Below are 26,774 nucleotides of genomic sequence, written 5' to 3'. Positions count from 1 at the left end.
AGCTTCTCTTGACTATGGAACAAGCCATTCATGGTGTGGGAGAAGGAGACAATTTGTCAGACATGTTGGAAATGCTCAAAGGAAAGAAGAAGCAAAACCTGACCAAGACAAATGTTGGATAAACCATGTTTTGAGTTCCACCTGGCTAAGGTAAGGAGATTTTTAGTAAATGGTCTAGTCAAGAGTGACATAATGAATAGGAGATGCCTTGTCTTTTTAGGAACTAAAAAAAAAGTTTTTACAAATACAGTACACAACACAAATCATAAAAATTCAATTCAATTTTTACCATAAGCCTAATAGACACGGTACACAAATATACTTCTCAGCTACATCTATTTATGGTATCTTTATGCATCACCTCTGGGGATAACCTGCAACAGAACCATCTGGGGTATTTTTTATTGCATCCGTATTTTAGTCATAATTAGAAAAACTTTTGTTATCACCAAGTTATAAAAGAATTTATACATGCTTATTTCTAGTACTTGTATAAACTGTTTTTTTATAGTAGATCCCTGATTTAATAGTAGTCTTATTCTTATGGTGTGAGATAGGGATTTAGTCTTATCTATTTTCAATTGGTAAACCTGTTGGCCCAGCACTATATATTAAAAGTTCATCTTTAACCTAATTATTTAAGATGTCATTGTCACCATGTACTAAAACTCTGTGGTTAGTTTGTTCTATTTTTGGACTATCTATTCCATTGTCCATGATATTGCTGTAAAATGCACCAAAACTTTCCCATATAAGAAACTTTATGAGTAGGTATGAAAATTAGCATTTTAGATAAATTTCCCAGGTGATTTTCATGTCCACATAGTTGTTCCTTTCCAACGTCTTCAGGAATTTTAACAAATTTTCTTATTACCTCAAGAAAGTAGATTGTTAAAAGAAAGCAAATTGTTCTACCAAAAGACATGTGCAGTTGCATGTTCATTGCAGCACTATTCATAATAGCAAATATATGGACTTGATCTAGGTGCCTGTTAAAAGGGGATTAGATAAAGAAAATATGGTACATATACATTATGGAATACTATGCAGCCATACAAAGAATGAAACCATGTCCTTTGTAGCAACATGGACGCAGTTGAAAGCCTTTATTCTAAGTGAATTAATGCAGGAACAGAAAACTGAATACCACATGTACTCACTTATAAGTAGGAGCTAAACATTGGGTATTCATAGACATAAATATGGCAACAATAGACACTGGGGACTGCTAGAGAAGGGAGGGAGAAAGAGAGGAAAGCAGGCACTGGTTGAAAAACTAACTGATGGCTACTGTGCTCAGTACTTGGGTGATGTGATCCTTCATACCCCAAACTTACGCCTCATGCAATATATTTGGGTAAAAACAAACCCTAAATATGTACTCTCTAAATGTAAAATAAAGAGGAAAAAGAAAAAAGAAAGAAAGTAGGTCATCAGTAGGTACAAAGGATAGATGGTGACCAACAACTATAGTGTAGATAAAATGGTTGTCCCAGCAGTTGATGTTGAGATTTCATTAAGGAAAGTGTGCATCATTTAAACAGAAATAGTCTGAGGTCTGTATGGTTCAAGATAATGGACATTGTGGAAGTATTCTCATCTCCTTCTCTGAACCTATTAAAAAGGCAGTGAAATATTAAAATAATAAATTTATAAAGCTGAAAGTGGATGGGGAGGGAGGGAGGAAAATATAAGCAAAACAAAGATTCTGTTAATTTCTGGAAGACATAAGACTTCCTAGTGTCTGTATTTATCTATTGCTGCATAACTAATTATCCAAACTTAAGTGACTTAAAGAAACAAGCGCTTATTATCTCACCTGATTTCTGTGGGTCAGGAATTTGAGAGCTGCTTACATGGGTGACTCTACTCGGAGCATCTCATAAAGTTATAGTCAAGAGTTACCTGGAAATTAACCAGGGCTGGACGATCTATTTTCCAGAAGGCTCATTTATGTGGCTGGCAGGTTAGTTCTACCTGTTGGCAAGAAGCCGCAGTTCTCCAACAGCCTGGAAAAAAGAAACATAGCTTGACATTGTACTCTAGAGTGACAAAGTTGACAAATAATGAAAACTGAGGGAGGGAGAAGGAAAGCACTATAGTAGAAATAAAAATGTTGTTAAAAATGAATATTAATAAAAATTATAATAACATCTGGAAGATGAATGGATAGAAAAAAATGCCATAAATCTATACAATGGAATACTATTAACAAATGAAAAGGAATCAATTGTCATATATTACGTTAAAGATAAACCTCAAAAGCATTATATGGAATCAAAGCAACCAGACAACATCATCATATTGTATGATTTCATATTTATGAAATGTTCAGAAAAGGCAAACAAAGTGGTGGCTGCTTGAGGCTGTGTTGGGAAAAGGTATTAACTGTAAATGGTCATGAGGCATCCTGTTGGGGAGGTAAAATGTTCTAAAACTGATTTCTGGTGATAGTTGCATCATTTGGTAAATTTAGCAAAAATTGTGCATTTAAAATTGATAAATTATAAAAATGTGTAAAATGTATCTCAACAAAGTTGTTTAAAAATAAATGAATGCAAAAAGTAACTGCAAATAATACCCTTATAGTACCATTAGTCATAAGTGCAGATAAATATAAAATACCAAGTGCTCTGAGAAGAGAGAATTTGAGTGATAGTATGATTTATGGTACTGTTTAAAACAGACCTTTAAAAAGTACTGTTTATTTTTCTTGATTACACATAAAATACACATTAATTGTGACAATTTTAGAAAATCTAGATGTGTACAATGAAGAACATAGAAATTACCAGTATTCGTCATGCCCAGGATAACCATCATTAATATTAATGTCTATATTTTCAGGTTTTCTTTTCCATTTTTAAAGCAAAATTTAAATGTGCAGAAACTTTTGTAATTTTGATAAAGCTAATTGGAAGCTTTTTTGTGATGTCTTGAGAAAATCATTATGGTATGTGATTTTATGTATGAAAGTGTTAACTAACAATAAGGGTTGAACCTGAACTTTGAAAGGAGTATTGAAGAAATAGAAAAATGGCTGGTTTGACAATGTCAAAGCAAATTTAATTGGCAAATATGAGTTGGATAATTGAATTCTACCCCACTGTGACACTGAAATGAACCTTAGAGTCTCCAATCCAAGCCAATCATTTCACAGATGGGGAGAACGAGGCCCAGAAGACTTGTGAGTTTTCAAAGCTCTCCCAACAATGGGATCAGAGCGAGAACACGTATCTCCTTACTTTCTGCCCACGTTCATAACCTTGAACTTGTGGTAGGTCCGGACTTGTGGGAAAAACGTGAAGACCACTTGATGGAATTTCCTGCTGCTCTTGCACAGCGTGCCCCATTGTGAACTCCTCCAGCATTTGTAGACGCTACTACTTGTGGAGAGTACATTTAGACCTTTGCAGAGATGGGGTCACTTTAGCTTGTGGTTTATTTTTGTCTTACTGTAGCTTGTCTCTCTCAGTAGACCAGGCTGTCTTCTTTGCCTTTCCTCATTAGCCTTGATTTAGAATCAATGGTCAGTAGGATCAGATCTGGGAGAGCTGCTTGTTAATAAAGCTTTAGAAGTCATGCAAATGACATCATAACTTTTCTTCATGGGTGAGATATCCTGAGATTGCTATTAGAGAAAATAACGATACTTGTCACATATTTCCTCTAAATAAATCTGGCTTTAATAGCAAAAGTCCATGTTTTCTTCACTCCTGTTTATTTTCAGTCACTCAAACTGACACGTGCTGTCAATATCTCCTCACTGTAAGTGTAAGCAGAAGTATTTAAAGAAAGCGGTATTGTTTTATTTTGGGGTTAGCAATTTTCCAGGGCCCACTGGAAGAAGTGCTTAGTTCTAAAGAATCACATGTGTTTGCTTTGTTCTAAATATAGGCTAAACAGAATGCAGTAGAGCCTGAAGGTTTCAGACCAAAGCATTTGGAATATTAAAAAAAGAAAAAAAAAATCAAGGGAAGCAATATCTCCTGGCCAGAGCTAAACAAATAAGCAGGTTTCTGCTAAATGCAGGAAACAAACTGATGGAGATCAGATTTTCTTCTCAAATCTTTTCCTGGCTTTTGGAAATTTTTCCTTTAAGACTATAAAACCTGTGTCAGCCTCCAATGCTACAGTAACTCATTGCTGTATTGGTAAATGGTAACCAGTGTGTGGTCCTGCTGGACGGTGGGGAAGGGCTGCAATGTAATGGATGTGACTGCTTTAAAAAAGCAGATTATTAGGATTTTTTCTTCGAACTCTGCCCTTTAGAATATTTGGTGCATGAATCTGGCATAATGCCAAAGAGCTTCTAATGTGAGTCTTTTTGCCTTTGGACTACATTTCCAGGAGAAGGGGAGGGACACATGTAACATGTGGTATTAATATTATCAAGTTCTGTTTTATAGTGTTTCTCAAACTGGAAGCTGTAGATCCTTGTGGCCTGTAGCCATATTGTCATGGATATGCAAGTACTCTAATATATATCTCCAATTTTAAGAATAGTATAAGAAAACTTAGCATGAACATACTAAAAAACCTTATACAAAATCAACGTCTGTATGAGTTTGTTAGTGCTGCTGTAACAAAGTACCACAAATTGAGTGGATTGAGCAACTATTTATTGTCTCACAGTTGTGGAGGCTAGAAGTCCAAGATGAAGGTGCTGGCAAGGTTGGTGCCATCTGAGAGCTGCAAGGGAAAACTTACTCCATGCCCCTTTCATGGCTTCTGGTTGTTTGCTGGCAATCTTTGGCATTCCTTTGCTTGTAGATGCCAAGGGCCTCTGCCACCATCTTCACATGGCATTCTCTTTGGGTGCATGTCTTTCTTTGTGTCTAAATTTCCCCTTGTCATAGGGATATCAACCATATTAGATTAGAGCCCACCCTAATGACCTCATCTTAACTTGATTATCTGCAAAGGTACCTTTCCAAATAAGGTCACATTCATAGTTACTGGCATTTTGGATTTCAATATCTTCTTGAGGGACACAATTCAACCCAGAACATCTAAAAAGCACTGCCAGTCTGAGTTTATAATTGGGATAACGGAAAGTAGCACTATTTTAATTGTCCTGTTCTCAAGAGAAAAAGAAGAGATGACTTAATATTCACATAATATATTGGTGCCAAGACAAGGCCAAACAGTTCATGTCAAGACACCCCACAGGAAATTTATTTCATAGTGGCGGCAATAAAGAACGGTGGTGGTGTGTGGTAGAACAGAGATAGTGAGTCCCAAGGAACCTACATCATAAAAGACATATTTTTGAACTCTCTTAAAGTAGCAATTCGTATGCATTTCTACCTAGAATATGACTTATGACTGAGTTTTGAATCCAGGTAACTGGCAGCTAATTTGGCATAATTATATTAAAGGGAGGAGCTTATATTTTTCTTTTTCTTTTCGAGACAGAGTCTTGCTCTGTCACCCAGGTTGGAGTGCAGGGGTGCGATCTTGGTTCACCGCAACCTCCACCTCCCAGGTTCAAGTGATTCTCCTGCCTCAGCCTCCCGAGTAGCTGGGACTACAGGTGCCTACCACCACTCCCGGCTAATTTTTTGTATTTTTTTTTTAGTAGAGATGGGGTTTCACTGTGTTAGCCAGGATGGTCTCGATCTCCTGACCTCGTGATCCGCCTGCCTTGGCCTCCCAAAGTGCTGAGATTACAGGCGTGAGCCACTGCACATGGCGTATGTTTTTCTTAAAGCAAAAGTTAGATGCAGAGAAAATAGTTGAATTTCACACTTTAATAATTGTAGTAACAATGATAGCTGTCATTTATTAAAGACCTTCTTTATGTCAAGCATTATATAAACTGCTAACCCTCCTCAGCATCCATCCAAGTTATTATAATCCCTTTTTGATAGATGGAAAATTAGATAGGACTGGCATTTCAATCATTTCTATCCAAACTCAAGATTTGTATTCTTTCCATTACGTTTTCCCATTTTTCTGACTTTACCTAAAATTCATGCAAATAAGATGAGTATCTCAGTGAGCATATCCTAGATCTTGGCTTTGAATATCCAGAGTTCTTTTTCTCTTTAAACCATGTGTCACCTCTTCTAATCAGATAAAATCAAAGGACTGTGAAGTATATAAGGTGATGCTTGGGCCCATGGATCTAGTTGGAAATGTAAACCAGCTAGGTTTACAAATGTCTGGCTAGCTAGGTCTGCAGGTCTTAATAGGCTCTGTTCCCTGAGGGGTAGCCTCATTGAGAATGTCAAGGAAGCAATGGCTTACCCCAAGGAGATTAAGTCATGTTATAATTCATAAATTTAACAAAGCAACAGTATGCATGTTGGCACCTCCCACCATAGGAGAGACATCAAGTGCAGTCTCTTGTTTCTACCCCTGAAGTTAGTTATTGGGAAATTGTTTTTAGATCTTTAATGGAAAGTTGTGTTTTCTTTGAAAGTTCTCCATTGTGACACTATGGTTCCTTGGACACAGGGGTGAACTTATATAATTAGGGAGGGCCTTGAGATGTATTTAGCTAGAGTTACCTCCGGGAATACTTAAGATGAGTCTAACAGAAAAGCCAGTGATTTTTAAAGAAGCTATTTTCTTTGAGGATTAGGCACTTACTATTGTTTATTGAGCTATCCAGCTCCCTCTTACTTCATTCCAGTCTTGTGCCATATAATATTCCAAACTTTCAGGCAGGCTAGATATAAATCAGAAATGAAATTGTAGTTAAATGGTATAGCCAGCTTGTTTCCATTTGGAGATAGTCCTTGATTGAAAAATGGGCTTCACGGTGTCATTTCAAAGATTTTGTTTCATTTTTTTGCTTTGACAAGTAAGTGCAGAGACCAGAAATTGCATATGCCATACAGTATTTCAGCTGCACCACTCCCAACCTGGCAAGTACACCAAAGCTGTTTTATATTGCTGTTGGGGGTGTCTAGGAACAAGCATCTCAAAGGACATAATTTATTATAACTAAGCAATTGTCTTTTCCTAGCAATGATTCCAGAATAGGAAATCTAAGAAGAAGTTTTGATCATGTCAAAAACTGGCTCAAATTAAAAGTATCATACAGGATATCAATAAAATGGAATGTTGAATTTGCTTTCCTTTCCTTTTTTCCCCTCTCTCTTCCTCCCTTCCTTCCTTCTGGTTTGCTTGTTACTTATTTTAGAATTGAACACAAGTGTTTACATTATAATAATTTGGTGGTATATTGACTATTTTTTGATAGAATATTTTGTTGATTTTGAAGTGTCAAAGCCAGGAAAGCAAATATTTCTTGGTTGTGCCTTTTATAAGTTCCTTCTGCTGGCAGGAGTGAGGTATTGTGTAGATGAGATCAAACATAGAGTTGACATACATGGTGCAAAACACATTTCAACTGTTTATAGCCGCATGATGTGAAACTTGACTACCTAAACAATGAAAGGAAATTTGACTGGAGTTCTAACATACTCGCATGGCTTGGTGATCCCTACATATTGAAGAGTTTAAGTCAAGACTATGCAAGTTGTTATTACAGGTATTATGCATCCTAGAGTCCAAGTATTTTCCTTCCAGTTTCATTGATATTTCTTTCTACCATAGTATGTTTCCCAAATTTTCATGTAAATAACTCTTTATGACTTCAATTGTGTTTTTTTTCTAAATCATCTTTATTACTGTTTTAAATATTGTACAATATATACCTGTTTTGGCAAATTCAAATGAGTCGTAAGTACATAAATTAAAAATACTGTTTTTGGTCCCCTTCCATCATCATTCTTGCACAAACCCAGATAACCGTACTAATAGTTTGGTATATGCCCCTTGGAGTATTTCAAAAATTCGCCCCCCTTTTAAAATAAATACCTACACACAGTGATTTTTAAAATGAAAACATCATATTTTTCTATTATATTTTTCCATCAATTTGCCTTTTATACTTTCCATCTTTTGGATTTTATTCCAAATCAACATGTACAGATTTTTTTCTCTCTTTTAACCAATAGTTGAATTATCCAAATTAAAAATATATTTTAATTTTTAATTTATATATTTCTTGTTTTTAGCACAACTCTGTGTGTGTGTGTGAGTGTGTATGTGTACCTGTGAGCATGCATTTCTATGTAGTTTATCCTGTCATCTCTTAAGATAAGGGGGGAGGTTGAAATGTATTTTTAGTCTTTTATACTGAAGCAAAAAAATTGAATGTCTTTTTGAAAGAAATTTTTAGATGCAGAGCCTATAGGAATGGTAACATGAATTACTCTGGCTTCATGTAAGTATCTTTAAAAAAAATAAATATTTACACTTTGATAGGTTGACTGGACTATACAGTCCATGTTTACAAACTAACTTAAATCTTAATTCCGAGTGTTCTGGAATATAAGAACCATGGGGAGAGCATTGTCATATCAATGTTATATGACAAATTTTTCTTTCAGTTTAAGGAAACTGAATTTAAAAAAATTTACAAATCTATATCAAGAAATTATGAACTATTCAATAAGCCTTATTGCTGTAATTTTGCCTATGGTAATACAGTAGTAAAAAATTAGACATTAATGGCAAAAGTAGACTAAATGCCCCACGAGAAGACACTGTTAGGAATATCAAAACTTTACAAATGTTGAAGGACACAAATTATGGTGAAAGTATAACATAAACCGTTACAGAGAGGTTTATAGTAATATCCTGGAACTAGAAACTTGGAATAATAATATTAGTACAAATATATACTAGGATGCCTTTGATGGCATACAATAATTTTATTTTGTTGTATTCATGTGCCTACAGTAAGTCTTTACTTAATATCATCAATAGGTTCCTGAAACTGCAACTTTAAGCAAAATGCTCTATAATGAAACCAATTTTTTCCTCATCAATGTTATATGACAAAACAACATTGAATTAAATGATGTCATTTGAAGACCTGCTGTATGTCGTTTTGCCTAATGTAACAGTTTTCAGGAACCTCTTGATAACATTAAGTGAGGATTAACTGTATATATTTATAGGAACATTTCTCTCATTAAAATAATCCACAATGGAATTGATATTTACTAGTGCTTTAATATCAGATTGAAATAGCTTCAAGTCAGTGAATTCTGTTTCCACCACTTGAAATCTCCTTTTGGGAAGTGAATAGCAAGTCTACGTCTCTAGAACAGGGGTTCCCAAGTCCCTGGGCTGTGGACTGATACCAGTCCGTGGCCTGTTAGGAACTGGGCCGCACAGCAGGATATGAGCTACGGGTGAGTAAGTGTCACTGCCTGAGCTCCACCTCCTTTCAGATCAGGGACATCAGATTCTCATAGGAGCCTGAATCCTATTGTGAAATGCACAGGGGAGGGATCTAGGTTGCACACCCCATATGAGACTCTAACTAATGCCTGATGATCTGAGGTGGAACAGTTTCATCCTGAAACCATCACCCTCCACCCCCATCTGTGAAAAAATTGTCTTCCACAAAACCGGTCCCTGGTGCCAAAAAGTTGGGGACTGCTGCTCTAGAATGTAACTGATTTACAACTTTGGTTGCATTAGAATCACCCAGGGAGGTTTAAGAACCCAGTGCCCAGGTCACATTCCAGGTCAGTTATATCAGCATCTCTGGGAATGAGATTCAGTCATCAGTAGCTTTAAAAATTATTTCCTAATTTCCTTTAACTTTGGCTCACGTTGGAATCAATATCAATCACATTGATTCCGATGTGAACTAAAGGTAAAGAACCACTGCTGGCCGGGCGCGGTGGCTCAAGACTGTAATCCCAGCACTTTGGGAGGCCGAGACGGGCAGATCACAAGGTCAGGAGATCCAGACCGTCCTGGCTAACGCGGTGAAACCCCGTCTCTACTAAAAAAATACAAAAAACTAGCCGGGTGAGGTGGCAGGCGCCTGTAGTCCCAGCTACTCGGGAGGCTGAGGCAGGAGAATGGCGTAAACCCAGGAGGTGGAGCTTGCAGTGAGCTGGGATCCCGCCACTTCACTCCAGCCTGGGCGACAGAGAGAGACTCTGTCTCAAAAAAAAAAAAAAAAAAAAGAACCACTGCTTTCTTGTTTCTTGCTACTAGTATATCAGATATTTTTTCAAAATATTATTTGAGAGATAGTTTACTGGAGTAAAAACCATCTTGGAGATAGGCTCAGGTGCAGGTGCAGACCCTGCTGTTGCTACTTGTGAAATGGTTAACTTCATCTTTAGGTGCTTGAGTTTTTCTCATCTGTAAAACAATTTGGTAAACATTTTCTTAGTACCTGCTACAGGCCAAGAATTTCATGATCTAGTTCATAAGGGCATTCCCAGCCCCCTACAAAATAGATGCTATTACGATGCATATAACATGCAGCTTCAGCACAGGCAGGATCTTTAAAATGCAAACCTGTAGGCTGCGCACCAGACCTGCTTCAGAAACTCTGGGAGTACGGCCCAAAAATCTGTTTTTAAGAGGTACTTTAGATGATTCTGTTGTATGCTCGTGTTTAAGAACCCACTACACTACACTGTACCATGATAGTCTCTGCTCTGTAGGGATGTTGTGAGGATTAAAAAGGTAATCCGTAGAAAGTATTTAGTGCTGTGTCTAACACACGGGAAGTGATCCACAGCTGTTAGCTAATAATATGTTATTTTAGGTTACCTGAATTAGAACTGTATCTCCTCTTGCAAAGACACAACCAACTGATCTCTTCTTTAGCTTCATACGTTTTAAGAAACAATAATGATAAAAATATGAATGCCATAGACTTAACTCACAATCTCCTGCTTTTCTTTTTCAAACTTCAATCCTAATTCATTGTGACTTGCGACCCTAGCTATATTTGCAAAGTTGGGATTAGAACCTTGAACTTTGGTGGTTTTTATTGTTTTGATGATAGTTTGGCAAAAATATTAACCATTTTATAATTCCTGCCAAGCTATATTACTATCTCCCTCTTCCTCCCTAAAAATCGCATGCCCCATTACTTTGTGTGAATAGGCATTTGAGATTCTTCACTTAACCTTGACAGTATGTTTGCAGTAACATTCTCTTCAATTCCCTCTCTACCTATAGGGCAAAGTTCAGCATCATCCTTTCTGCTGAAATAACCAACATGGTGCTCATTAATTGGTCATGTGAACACTAAGGATAACCACCCTCCACTCCTCAATCAGGTAACCGTAATTATTTTCCCTTGGTAAAAGAACACTTTGCTATGTTACTTTCATTGCAACAAACAGAGACTTGTGCTGAGGGAAATGCCTTTTATGTGGGAACCATTAAAACCGTTAGATGCAGAAATTCCAGCAATTTAGCTTTCAATAATAAAGCTAGCCAAAATGTGTTTGCATGGTTTTGTTCATCAAGAAAAAGAGAAGTTACACAAAGTCAGTGACCATGGCTATAGGCTCACATTCTGAGTCATCATTTTCCTAACAAGTTAAAAAAAAAAAAAAACCCACAACTAATTTTGTTTTAGGTGTATTCAGACTACTATTCTCAAAGAGCTACTGGAAATCTCAGGGATTAGAGAAAAAAGAGGAGAAGTGGACCAGAAAGATCAAACCAGCTCCTGGGTGGTCCTGAATTATTGTGTTACCTTCTGCTGATAATAGATTTTCTACTGTCTTTATGATACGTAGTTTCTCTATCTTTGAAGTTAAAGGTTAATTTTAATTGGTATTGCACCTATCTATGATAAACTATTTGGTAAAGTATGTTCAAGAATACTCAGTATTCTCCAGAGAGAGATAAAATGTTTGTAGTTGTTTTCCATTGTTATTTGTCCAAGAGACATGGGCTGTGATGTCTATGTGGCTGATGTCTTTGCAATGTAATTAAATGTCATTGCCATGACTATAATGTCTATGTGGCTGAGTTAGGCAGAGTGGATGAAAATGGAGCATTTAGACCCCTCCACAGAGATGAGAAAGGTGCAGAAAAGTGAGCTTGGCAGAAAAGAAGGTATCCAGACAGTCAAAGCATTGCATTTTGGCCAGGTTCTGCAGCACCTGAGATGGAGATTCTATTGTAAGTGATTTAATGAGGAAAAAGCTCTCAGGATAAATCTGTAAAAGAAGTATAGAAAGCAGGAGAGGTAGCCAAGCAAAGATGTGGGTTCAGCTAATGTCTAGTTTGAGCCAACGGAAAACTCCAGAACATTAATGATATCTCACAGTTTTCCTGCTTTGGGGCAAAAGGCCTGAGCATTTGTTACCTTATATGAGTCAATTATTGGCTGCAGGATATCCCCAGGGGTGGGGATCCGTAGCCTCCCAGGCATCCTCTAGAGGTTTCTCTCCTGGCCAAGGGCAATTCTCTAAAATGGGACCATCTGCTACTTATAGCATACACCACTCACAGAGCTGGGGTAAAGGGGATCTGGGTGGGCTACCAACAGTGTCTACCACCCGTGGTGTCTGGGGTATGCTGTTGGTACACAGCGTTGGCTTCTAAAGGGCAAGTGGAGTCCAACAGGTCTATAACATAGGAGGTATCCCTGAAGAAGGCAAGACCACAGAAGTAAAAGTATCAACTTGGAGCAATGCTCAGGAGCCTTGGTAAGAGACCAGTGAGGTCAAATACAAAATGGCTGTGTGAGTTGTTGGAACAGGAGCTCAGAATAGGAGATGAATCTTCTTCAGTAGATTCTGGAAAGCAGGACATGACAATATTCTGATAATATTCTTATTATCAGAATATTGCTCTGGATGTCCAGCTATGGGGAGAGAATTAAAGGATATATCATGGGGATAATTCCGAATTATCCTGCAGGGTGAATGACTTGATTCTGAGCTCCACTGGGTGGAGATACTGAATTTACTTGCTACCTCCTATCTTTAATGTCATCTGAGAACTGATGCTTGTTGGGTGGATATCAGTGGTCCAACTAGTGATGAATTGAGTAGAACATGAGAATAAGGCAATTGAGCAGGAGTCCATGGGTTATATGTACAATCAAAAGGCAACATATTCTAATTCATTATGTATATATTAGATAAATGTTTTCTTTGGTTTATTTTCTAGGATCACTTTCTATTTTTATCGATGCCCAGAAATGCTTCCTTTTGTGCCTAGCCCAAGATCTGTAAGTTTGCCAATTCATTGGTATGTTTCCAAGCATACAAATTTTTAGTAATGTCACTGGTGACCCAACTAATGGTCTTTACTTTTCTTTTTTCCTAGTATGTTCATTATTGTAAAATCATACAGTGTTTATAACCCTTTATTCTCCCTAGGGAGTTTTAAAAATTCAGGGTATCACTAATATTACAACCTTTACATCTCAGTAAAATTTCCTCTAACTACAGGTATTTGTGGAAAATGTCATATATATAAGAGATTAAGAACATCTTTCACGACAAAGGGAAAATAATAGTCAACTGTATATACAAGCATTTAGATTATACTCTGTTGTAATAAATTATCTGAGTCTGTTTTCTGCTGCTATAACAATACCACATGCTGGGTAATTTATAAAGTAAAGAAGTTTATTTGGCTCATGGTTCTGGAGGCCGGGAAGTCTAAGATTGAGGGGGTCCCACTGGGTGAGGACCTTCTTGCTATGTCATAACATGGCAGAGGGTGTGATGTGATGAGAGATGGTGAGAGAGATGACAAGGGATAGAGGTAAAGGGGGGCAAACTCCTGTGAGGATTAACTGACTCCTTTGACCATGGCATTAATTAACTCATGAGGGCAGAGCCTTCATCACCTGATCACCTCTTAAGGGTCTCACCTCTCAGCGCTGTTATGTGGCAATTAAGTTTCAGTGTGAATTTTGGAGAGGACATTCCAATCATAGAAGGACTCTCTTACATTAAAATTCAGTCTTACTCTGGAATTGTCATCCAGGAAAGATTTGATAATGTCAACTGCTAGTGGTTAATTGCACCAGTCTCTCAGCCAATGTGTAGGTTCAGATCCCAACTCCACCATTTATTAGTTGTATGACCGCTGTGTTTCAACTTCTCTCCTGTATAAAATGGTAACAATAGTACTTTCCTTCTAGTGTTAACATGCAGCTTATAGGGACTCATAACCGTAATAAAGATGGACTACCTCAATTCTTAAGTTTGGTAATAATGTTTACTACAAATATTAGGCAGAGTTTGAGTCACTGGTTAGTTCTGAGTGGGGGATTAGGTGTAATTGTCTTTTTGTTCAGGCAATATTTAAATTTTTTTTTGACTTTAAGTTCTGGGATACATGTGCAGAATGTGCAGGCTTGTTACATAGGTATGCATGTGCCATGGTGGTTTGCTGCACCCATCAACTCATCATCTAGGTTTTAAGCCCCACGTGCATTAGGTATTTGTCCTAATGCTCTCCCTCCCCTTGCCCCCCACCCTCCAACAGGCTCCAGAGTATAATGTTCCCCTCCCTGTGTCCATGTGTTCTCATTGTTCAACTCCCACTTATGAGTGAGAACATGTGGTGTTTGGTTTCTCTTCCTATGTTAGTTTGCTGAGAATGATGGCTTCCATTTTCATCCATGTCCCTGCAAAGCACATGAACTCATTCTTTTTTTATGGCTACATAGTATTCCATGGTGTATACGTGTCATTTTTTTTTTAGCCAGTCTATCATTGATGGGCATTTGAGTTGGTTCCAAGCCTTGGCTATTGTGAATAGTGCTGCAATAAACATATGTGTACATGTGTCTTTATAGTAGAATCATTTATAATCCTTTGGGTATATCCCCCAGTAGTGGGTTTGCTGGGTCAAATGGTATTTCTGGTTCTAGATCCTTGAGTAATTGCCACACTGTCTTCCACAATGGTTGAACTAATTTACACTCCCGCCAAGAGTGTAAAAGTATTCCTATTTCTCCACATTCTCACCAGTATCTGTTGTTTCCTGGGACTAGGTATAATTTTCTTATCAGGAATTGTGAAGAAACTTCTGAAAGACATGAGTCTGTCTCATTAAGACACATGGAATATCCTAAGTTGTTTGGGAGAAAATTGTTGAAAGTTAGTGGTAACAATGTTTTCATGCTTATCATTCTCAGGGTAAAAGGAGGAGTTATTAAAAATCTACTCAATTCTGAAATAAGGCTCATTCTAGGTGTAATGTGTATGATTTTATGGATGTGGAAACCCAAAAACTTGGCTTCCATGAAAACTTAAATCAGAAGAAATGAACTTCATTTCATACACGGTTTTCTTCCACCATTACTCGTAAAAGAGAATTTCAAGGTTGGATGATTTCTTCTATCTGTTCACCTCCTATCTATAATATTCCCATCAGGTGGTTAGATGCCTGTGTCTTGACTACCTGCAGCAATAAGGAACTTCAAATAGTTTAGACAGTCTGGGGATGATTTAATAGCTAAAGAAGTTTTTATTTTGAACCTCGATCTGTCTTGTCATGTCTTCCATAATTATTATAGTTATTTCCTTTGTAGCCAGTTGAAACAAGTCTAATCTCTCTCACTCCTATGACAACCCTGTAAGTATTTGAAGATAGCTTTGTTCCAAGACCTCTTTGCATTTGACTGAAATCACGAGGTTCCTCATGTTCTTCATTACTCTTATGGTGACTGTATGATGGATATGCTTCTGTTTCTTTAAATCTTGAGACAGGGTCTTACTCCGTTGCCCAGGCTGGAGGAGTACAGGGGTGCAATCATGGCTCACTGCTGCCTGTATCTCCCAGGCTCAAGTGATCCTCTCACCTCAGACTCCTGAATAGCTGGGACTACAGGCACATACCACCATGCCTAGCTAATTGTTTTATTTTTTGCAGAGCTTGGGGAATCCCTATGTTGACCAGGCTGATCTTGAACTCCTGAGCTCAAGTGATCTTCCTGCTTTGGCCTCCCAAAGTACTGGGATTACAGGCATGAGTCACAGTGCCTGGAATGTTTCTTTTAAAAGAACTAAACTTTATACTCCATGTATGAGCAACACGGAATGGGACAGGGCTCAAGTGGATGTGACAACCATCTCTGTTTTAGACATATTACTTTCAGTGCAGTCCAAGATTCAAAGACTTTGGCAGCCACAAAATTGACTGACTCATTATGAGTTTATAGAAGTCTATGATCTTTCAGTCTTTGTCACCTATGCTACTGTTATCATGTGTGTCATAAACTTGTTTTTTGGGACCAGTTTCAGGACTAACATTGTTAATACGAAATTTTATCTTCTTAGATTTGACCCAATATTCTACCTTATTGATGACTTTTTTCCTTCTAACCAATCTATTTTATACTAATATTAATTGGACAGTAATAATTGTGTTATGGATCAGTATGAGTTATCAGTACTCGTTATCATAAGCTAGTACATGGATCAGACTAGTTATCTCTAGTCTTGGCTACAGAAGAGCCAAGACTAACATTACATTGCCAATCACTTGGTATGTCATCTACTAATTTGGAAACCATGCTGCTTTATAAGCATTATACATAGTGTCTTTGTGATATATTTCACTGCAGTATTTCCATTTGAAACTAATATGGAAGTCACAATTTTTCAAAATAAGTGTAAGAAAAAAATTAGACAATATTCCAAATATATGCTTGATATGTTGTATGGAGAGTTCAGACAACATGTGACCTGCAAGCCTAGAAATGGGTGGTCTTTTAACTCATCACAGAAGTGGTGGAATGTGAGCCAGATAGGTCTCGAAGGTTAACTAGAGTTGGATTAGAGGGAAGAGGTGCATGCGTCTGAGAGTTAAAAAGTTCAGGTTGATGAGGCAGAAATAGCAGGGTAACATCAGATGATGGTATGTAAATGACCCTCCAGGGACAAAGCTTGTGTAGAGGAGTGTGTGGATGGTGAGTTCAGAAAGGTGGATCAGTGTGCCTGTAGGATGCTAATAGTAGAGTCAGAGTTCTTAAAAGGAACAGTTCTTCTTTGGTCAAGCAGTTCTCTAGTGCTTATAATTGAAGAGGCTGAAGTCTCCCGACTACTAGCTGTTTTCAGACTTGCCTTCATTGGTTTCAATGACACTAAGTATCCATCACAAAGATGAATTTTGCAAGCAGTCATGACTGCTAGGATACTGAAAGGAAAATATCTGATTTTCTCTTATATTAAGATGCTCTTAGGATTTCTTTAGGGAGGCATGCTCATCTCATTGAATATGGTTTATTCTGGGTTCATTCCAACACGACCCACCTAGTTATTGGCCATTCTCTGGGAATACTTTGAAGTTCGTATGCTTTAATACCCTTTAAACCTATATTTAAACATATGGTTTATTTTGAGACATGAACTTGACATTCACTTTCTTGTCCTGTCTTTTGTGGCCTGTGTAGCAAAAACATCTGCTCTGACAATGGAAGAAATCATAAAGTAGTAACTCCTCATTAAAGTACCAGTGCAACAATGTAATCCTCTTGGGAGAATGGCTGACTTGCCATGATCTGTGAGTTTCTCTGGCTATTGTTTCCTTGCTCCTTCATAGTAGATTATCAGCCAAAAGCAATTTCTTTTGGACTTATATTTTACTAATGATATATTTAATAAGGGAAAGGGAGAAAAACATAGGGCATCAATAATCACAAATATATACATCTGGTAGAGGACTGAAAGGAAAACAGATCACAGCTGGCTTTGACAGTTAATGTTATTAAAATGTTCAGGGTGGAATGTCTATTTTAAATAAGAAACACTTGAAAGAAATAGTCAAGATTAACAGCAGCTTAAATTGAAACCACGTTGGTTTGTAGGTAATAGAATGCTAGAGACAAACACTGCCTTTACTATAAAAGCATTCCTCCCCCTCCCATGCTCCCCAAATTATCCATGTGGCCCTGTTCTTGCCACTGGAATTTGATTGGGTTTGGCTTTTCCAGGAAACCAAGAGGTAAGAAGAATCTATTTAATCTCCTGTTAAATGTCTTATTCCCCCTGCCCAAGCCTTTGGGTAACTCAGTTTATTAAAATGTTCTGGAGTTCATGTCTGTTAACTCAGTGCTATGCCACCCATATGCCTGCCTTTTGGTCTGTGCTGCGGTCTAACATCTGATTTGCTCAAGTCCAGCAGTAAGAGTCAGTATGCAATGGGAGACCTTGCTAAGAACCCAGAATGGTGGGTATCAGTTCATTGTTTGGCCCACAGATTGTTAGCTGAAGCTCAGATGCTTGCTCCCATCTGGCAGTTGGTGTTTCTTGTATCCACACAGCTGTAACTTACCCACTGAAACAAAGTTGCTGGATCTAATTCTCCTAATGTACCCGAGAGCCTCAATGCCACTTACAAATAGACATCCTGTGCATCATTTTAAGGGAGCTTTGACTTACAGCTCTTCTGTTCATTGACTTACAGTTCTTCTATTCATTGACTTACAGCTCTTCTAGTCTCCGTTTCATATATGATTTTGTTAGTCAACTCAGCAAAAAAAAGAAAAAAATCCTAGGAAACTTCCAGCAAGTAAGACTTGAGTACTTATAGGAAGAATCCATTCAGCATTACCACCATCAGAAATTCCAGGGAGCTGTTAGGGGAAGATAGATATGAAAGAAGCGAAAGTCTACTAAAGGGCTCTTAAGAGGAGAACAATGAAAATGCCTTGGTCAATGTCAATCCTGCCAGAAAAAGATGTAGTATCCACAAAACTATTACTCCTGAGAACAAAAATTCTTATTTGCATTTCTTTTGCATGTTGCCCAGTGTCCAGGACATAGCGTCTTGTTTTTCTTCCTATAGTTCTATCCACTTGTAATACTTCTCAGCAAGTACCTAGTCTATTGCCAATATCTGTTTCATCAATGAAGTAAATGTAATTGAGTTCAGGTCTTTATTATCTGTGATCCTCAGGTTATTTCAATAGCGTCCTAACAGAATTTTCCTTTCAATAGCATATAGGAGTCTGTCAGAATAGTCTTCAAATGTTTCCCTTTTGTTTCACACATTCTCAAACTGTTGGCATTGCCTAATTGCCCACAGGATAATTTCAAAACTCCTTAGTCTTACATTTAAGACCATCCAAATACCAGTCCAGCCAATCCTCTCACCTTATCTCCTACAAAGTTCCCCAATCAAATAGTCATTTCTGGCCAAAGTTACTCTTGGTCTTTCTGAACGTGAATTAGCCAAAAGCAGTATATTGACGAGTGTCATCCCACTACCTGTTCTGTCCTACTTCTGCCAGCATTCTCTGCCCAAGGATCTCCCCCTACTTTTTTTTTTTTTTTTTTTTTTTTGGATACAGGGTCTCACTCTGTCACCTAGGCTGGAGTGCAGTGATGCAGTCTTGGCTCACTGCAGCCTCCATCTCCTGAGCTCAAGTGGTCCTCCTGCCTCAGCCTCCCAAGTATCTGGGACTACAGGTGCGTGCCACAATGCCTGGCCTCCTCCTGACCCTTTAGAAGCTATCTGGAGCTTGGCATTCTTCATGAGGCCTTTTCTGGCATGTCCAGTTAGAACCGATGTAGAACTTTTTTTGGGGGGGCAAGGGGGGCAGGTGTGGGGACAGCCTGCTAGCAGTAGCCCCAGGTGAGAAAACTCCAGTGTCAAACCAATCCTATTTTCTTACCTTTTAGTACCTTGCTGGACTCAAATTGTTGGGTTGGAGAGTCACCATTTGTCACCTCTGATGTTTCTCTGGATCCACTTGAATGTCCTAAGATTATTAGCTGAGCCTGCTCTGTGATTCGTTTCCTGCTCACCTGTGTGCCCTGGATGTTTTCCTCTTTGCACATCCTTTGGTCAAGCCAATCATGACATGATTCAGCCAAACCTTCCCCACTTTCAGGAAACACAGTAGAAGAGTGTATTTTCCTTCACTGCTTACTGAACACTCATACCTGTGGCAGAAACTAGCTCTAAGATGTCAGGATTAAAACCAAGCCCTGAGTAGTAGGTAATACACACCACTCCAACCTACTCTGGCTATGAATGCTCCCATCGATTAAACTTTGCTGGGGATCCTTGTTCCGTTGACTACACCAGTGCTTCTCAAAGAGTGGTCCCCAGAGGAGGAGCATTGATTTCACCTGGGACTTGTTACTAATGCAAATTCCCACTGCAGATTTACAGAATCAGAAATTCTGAAGGTGGGGCACAGCAATCATCCTTTAGTAAGCCCCACAGGTGATTCTGATGTCAACTAAATTTGGAAAATAATGGATTACATGAAGGCCAGCAGTCTCCATATTAATTCCTAATTAACTTACTGTTAAGTAGAGTAGGCAGCACTTTATATACCTGAACAGAGCTTCCTACCTGAGCAATGGGAGAACATTTTGTATAATATTCCATGGACATTTGGCAACCTCACAATGAAGGCAACAATCTAAATGTTTAAAATCAGCAATGAGAAAGAGCCTTGTTTCCAATAAATCACCATATTCTAGTAAGAGTGTAGCAAGATTGCTAGATATAAAATAAAAATCAATTAAAATAAAAAAGAAATTAGACAATACCTTTAAAATCTGAAGTAACTAGGGCAAGATTTAACAAAAGATGTGAAAGATCTGGGTGAATAAAGTTATAAAAATTAATTCACAGACATTAAAGACTAAATAAAGGGATATATTACATTCACAAATTGGATGACAGAATAGGTAAATGCATAAATTCTTCCAAATTAATCTAAAAATTAATTGCAGTTCAATATAGAAAGCCCTAAAGATCCCACCAAAAAAAAAAAAAAAAAAAAAAAAAAAAACCTGTCAGGACTAATAAACAAATTCAGTAGAGTGCACACTGCAAAATCAATGTACAAAAATCAGTATCATTTATATATGCTAATAGTGAGCTATCTGAAGGATAAATCAAGAAAATAATTCCACTTACGTTAGCTAGAAAAATTAAGATACCTAGGAATAAATTGAACTAAGGAGGTGAAAGATCTCTATACTGAGAACTGTAAAATATTGATGAAAGAAACTGAAGAGAATAAAAATAAATGGAAAGACATCCAATTTTCATGGATTGAAAGAATTAGTATTGTCAAAATTCCCACATTACCCAAAGTGATCTACAGATTCAATGTAATCCCTATCAAAATAAAAATGACATTCTTCACAGAAATAGAATACACAATCCTAAAATTCATATGGAACCACAAAAGACCCCTGATAGCTAAAGAAATCCCAAACAGAAAGAATAAAGCTGGAGGCATCACACTACCTGACTTCAAAATCTACTACAAAGCGACAATAATCTGAACAGTCTGGTATTGGTATAACAGCAGAAACATATTCCAATGGAACAGAATAGAAAGACCAGAAATAAATTCATGCATCTACAATAAGTTGACATATGACAAAAGCATCAAGTATGCACATTGGAGAAAAGATGATCTCTTCAATCAATGGTGCTGGGATAATTGGATATCCATACACAGAAGAGTGAGACTAAATCCTTACCTCTCACCATATTAAAAAATGAACTCAAAATGGATTAAAGACTTAAATGTAAAACTAAAAACTAGAATACTACTAGAAGAAATCAAGAAAACACTTTATAATGTTTAACTGGGCAATTATTTTTAAAGTAAGACCTTAAAAGTACAGTTGACAAGGCAAAAATAGACAAATGAGATTACATTAAACTAAAACGTTTTTGCACAGCAAAGAAAACTATTAACAGAATGAAAAGACCATCTATGGAATGGGAGAAAAATGTGCAAATTATAAATTATACATCTGAAAAGTGGTTAATATCCAAGATATATAATGAACTTAAGTTAAAAGCAAAACAACAACAAAAGCCCCACAAAAAATACTGAAAAACAAACACAAACAAAACAAAAAACAAGCAGAAACCAAATAACCAGATTAAAAATGGGCAAAAAACTTTAATAGATATTTTTCAAAAGAAGACATATAAATGACCAATAGATATATAAAAAAAATGCTCAAAATTATTTATCAGAGAAGTGCAAATGAAAACCACAGTGAGTTAGAATGGATAAGCCTCACTCCAGCTAGAATGGATATTATCAACAAGACCAAAACAAACAAATGAACAAAAAACCCAAGTGTTGCCCAGGATGTGAAGAAAAGAAAACACACACTGCTGGTGGGATTGTGAACTAATACAGCCACTGTGGAAAACAGTGTGGAGATTCCTCAAAAAATTAGAAATAGATCCACCTACTTTAATACTCCACTGACAGCACTAGACAGTCCATCTAGACAGAAAGTTAACAAAGAGACAATGGACTTAAACTATAGCCCAGAACAAATGGATTTAACAGACATTTACAGAACACTCTACTCAACAACTGCAGAATATACATTCTATTCATAAGCACACAGAACATTCTTCAAGATATCCATATGATAGGCCACAAAACAGGCCTCAATAAATTTAGAAAACTGAAATTATATCGAGTACTTTCTCAGATCACAGTGGAAGAAAACTGGAAATCAACTCCAAAAGGAACCCTCAAAACCATGCAAATACGTGGAAGTTAAATAACCTGCTCCTGAATGATTGTTGGGTCAGCAATGAAATCAAGTAGGAAATTTAAAAAATCTTTGAATTGAACATATTGACATAACCTATCAAAACCTATCAATAATAACCTATTGACATAGGTTATTGACATAACCTATCAAAACCTCTGGGATACAGCAAAGGAGGTGCTAAGAGGAAAGTTCATAGCATTAAATGCCTACATCAAAAAGCTGAAAGGGTATAAATAGACAATATATGGTCACACCTCAAGGAACTAGAGAAACAAGAACAATCGAAACCCAAACCCAGCAGAAGAAAAGAAATAAAGATCAGAGCAGAACTAAATGAAATTAGAATAAAATATACAAAAGATAAACGAAACAAAAAGCTGGTTCTTTGAAACGATAAATAAAACTGATAGACCATTAGCAAGATTAACCAAGAAAAGAACCGAATAAGCTAAATTAGAAACGAAACAGGCAGTATTACAACAGGTACCACAGAAATACGGAAGATCCTTCAAGGCTACTATTAACACTTTTATGCACATAAACTAGAAAACTTAGAGGAGATGGGCAAAATCCTAGAAATACACAACCCTCCTAAATTAAACCAGGGAGAAATAGAAACTCTGAACCGACCAATAACAAACAGCGAGATTGAAATGGTATTAAAAAATATTGCCAACAAAGAAAAGTCCAGGACCAGATGGATTCACAGCTGAATTTCACAAAACATTGAAAGAAGAGTTGGTACCAATCCTGTTGACACTATTCCAAAAGATAGAGAAAGAGAGCATCTTCCCTAATCATTCTATGAAGCCAGTATCACCCTTATACCAAAGTCAGGAAAGGACATTACCCAAAGAGAAAACTACAGACCAGTATCCCTGATGAACACAGACGCAAAAATCCTCAACAAAATTCATATGGAATCCAAAAGCGCCTGCATAGCCAAAGCAAGACTAAGTAAAAAAAACAAATCTGGAGGTATCACGTTACCTGACTTCAAACTATACTATAAGGCCATAGTCACCAAAACAACATGATACTGGTATAAAAATGTCACATAGACCAATGACACAGAATAGACAACCCATAAATAAAGCCAAATACTTAACAGCCAATCGATCTTCGACAGAGCAAACTAAAACATAAAGTGGGGAAAGGACACCCTATTCAACAAATGTGATAACTGGCAAGCCACATGCAGAAGAATGAAACTGGATCTTCATCTCTCACCTTATACAAAAATCAGCTCAGGATGGATCAAAGACTTAAATCTAATACCTGAAATCATAACATTTCTAGAAGATAACATCAGAAAAACCCTTTTAGACATTGGCTTAGGCAAAGACTTCATGACCAAGAACCCAAAAGCAAATGCAACAAAAACAAAGATAAATAGATGGGACTTAATTAAACTAAAAGGCTTCTGCACAGCAAAAGAAACAATCAGCAGAGTTAACAGACAACCCACAGAGTGGGAGAAAATTTTTGCAATCTATACATCTGATAAAGGGCTAATATCCAGAATTGACAATGAACTCAAATCAGCAAGAAAAAAAACAAACAATCCCTTCAAAAAGTGGGCTAAGGACATGAACAGAAAATTATCAAAAGAAGATACACAAATGTCCAACAAACATGAACAAATGCTCAAATCACTAATGATCAGGGAAATGCAAATCAAAACCACAATGTGATACCACCTCACTCCTGCAAGAATGACCATAATCAAAAAATAAAAAAAAAAATATGGGTATTGGTGTGGATTTGGTGAAAATGAAACACTTTTACACTGCAGGTGGGAATGTACCTAGTACAGCCACTATGGAAAACAGTGCAGAAATTCCTTAAAGAACTAAAAGTAGATCTACTGTTTGATCCAGCAATCCCACTACTGGGTATCTACCCAGAGGAAAAGAAGTCATTATACGAAAATGATACTTGCACACACATGTTTATAGCAGCAGAATTTGCAATTGCAAAAATATGGAGCCAGCCAAAGTGCCCATCAATCAATGAGTGGATAAAGAAAATGTGGTATATATACACCATGGAATACTACTCAGCCATAAAAAGGAATGAAATAAAGTCATTTGCAATAACCTGGATGGAATTGGAAACCACTATTCTAAGAGAAGTAACTCAGGAATGGAAAAACCAAACATCATATGTTCTCACTTGTAAGTGGGAGCTAGCCTATAAGGATGCAGAGACACAAGAATGTTACAGTAGTCTTTGGGGACTGAGAGGACAGGTTGGGAGGAGTGTGGGGCATGCAAGACTACACATTGGGCACAGCGTGCACTGCTCAGGTCATGGGTGCACACCACTAAAGAACTTATTCGTAACCAAACACCACCTGTTCCCCCAAAACCTATTGAAATAAAACAAAATAGAACTACCATATAAACCAGCAACCCCATGAGTGGGTATATATATGAAAAGGAAATAAAATCAGTATGTCAAAGAGATATCCTCATTCCCATGTTTATTGTAGTACTATTTACCATAGCCAAGATAAAGAATCAGCCTCAGTATCCAACAACAGATGAAAGGTTAAAGAAAATGTGGTATATATACAATAGAATACTATTCAACCTTATAAAAAGAAGAAAACATTGTCATTTGCAAAAATGTGGGATAAACCTGGAAGACATTATGCTAAGTAAAATAAGCCAGACACAAAAGACAAATGCTGCATAATCTCACTCATATGTGGAATCTAAAAATATAAAGATATCACAGGAGCAGAAAGTAGAATAGTGGTTACCAGACACTGGGAGAGGGGGGAGAAGAGGAAAAAGTTGGTTAATAATTCTGCTGTGCAATATAGAACACCTGAATTGATTCCTCCTACCTTAGGTTCTATATCGCACAGCAGGGTGTCTATGGTTAACAGTAAAATGTTGTATATTACAAAATGGCTACAAGAGAGACTTTTGTGTATTCTTGCCACAAAGAAATGATAAATGGATGAGGTGATGGATATACTAACCACTCTGATTGGAACATTAAACAACACAGATGTGTATCAAAACATCAAATCATAACCCATAAATATGTATAGTGAGTCCTCATTTAACATTGTCAATAAGGTTTTGAAAATTGAGACTTTAAGCAAAACAAAGCATGGGAAAACAAAACTCATTTTACCCTAGACTGATATAAACAAGAATTAAGTCCCCACAGCATATCGTAAGTTGTTTCGTTTAAAGTCACATTTTCCAAGAACCTATCAATGATGTTAAATGAAGACTTACTGTGCAATTAAAATGTATTGATTAAAAATTAAATACTTTTTTTTTTAAAGTAGAAATATATGATGTACTCTTCAGGAAAACAGCAAAGTATAAAGGCTCATAAAGATACAGAAATTCAGGAAGTGTGGTTTGGTTTAGAGATAAACAAATATATCTGATACAGTAAATATATCATGGATAGAAAACACTCCAACAGACCCATACTTGTATGGATATTTAAAATGTGGCAGAGGTGGATTATGGATCAGTGGTGAATCAACAAACTTTTCAATAAATTGTGCTAGGGAAACTGGATATTCATATGGGGAAAAATAAAAATTTTCCAATTATTGGAAATATTTTCTTCCAATTTGTACCATCCACAAAAAATAAACTCCGGGGGTGTGGATTAAATACGCAATATGAAAGACATGCAGTAATGTTTTTAGATGATAACATGGAAAATATCTTTATTGCTAGTGGCTTAGGAAGAGTTTTAAAAACAAGATAAAATGACACTAATTATATGAATTAGGGTAAGATTGTATATTACAAATAGCCACATTTTGGTGGCTTACAGATAAAAAAGTTCATTTCATTTTGTAACAATGAAAGAATGGTGTTTGGGTCAATTTTTAATGGGTATAAGCTGAAGGCCATGCTTCTTTCTTTATCAGGTAGCTTTCCAAAGATAGCCTGGGTGTGGCTGTTTCAGGCCACCAGACAAAAAGGAGCATCGCAGAGTTCAAATATAATAGAAGTTTTCTAAGGGCCAGGCTTAAGAAAGGCTCATATGACTTCTGTTCACATCCCACTGGAGAGAACTTAGGCACACGGTCTTGCCTAATAGCAAGGTCGTCTGGGAAATTGTAGTGTAGCTCTGCTCCCATGAATAACAGAGATTTTGGTGGTCGGTGACCTACTCCGCATTAATCATAAAAAAGAATACATATGGCTATATTAAAGTAACCAGAAAGTAAACAGAGCAAAAGACTAGCCAGCATGTGAGACAAGTTAAATACATAATATCAAGAATATCTCTAGAATATATGAAAAACTGAGAAATCAATTTAAAAACCAGAAAAACAAATGGAAACGTGGGCATAAGACTTGAACAAGCACTTCACAAAAGAAAAAAGTCCGCCAAGAAATACTATTGACTATCACAATGAGTTACCTATTTTTTCTTTCTCTCCCTCTGTCTTTCTATCAC

The 26,774-nt window shown here is 37.0% G+C and overlaps 1 pseudogene; it reads right to left on the bottom strand.

Annotated features, from left to right (window-relative positions):
• Nucleotides 1-19,607, bottom strand: part of LOC140708610 (histone-lysine N-methyltransferase SETMAR-like) — a 28,575-nt pseudogene extending 8,968 nt beyond the window's left edge.
• Between the last annotated feature and the right edge of the window lie 7,167 nt (nucleotides 19,608-26,774).

Source organism: Chlorocebus sabaeus, chromosome 2 (genome assembly GCF_047675955.1).
Source record: "Chlorocebus sabaeus isolate Y175 chromosome 2, mChlSab1.0.hap1, whole genome shotgun sequence".
Classification (NCBI taxonomy): Eukaryota; Metazoa; Chordata; class Mammalia; order Primates; family Cercopithecidae; genus Chlorocebus; species Chlorocebus sabaeus.
The sequence above is the reverse complement of the archived record's forward strand: the minus strand, read 5'-3'. Positions and strand labels throughout refer to the sequence as shown.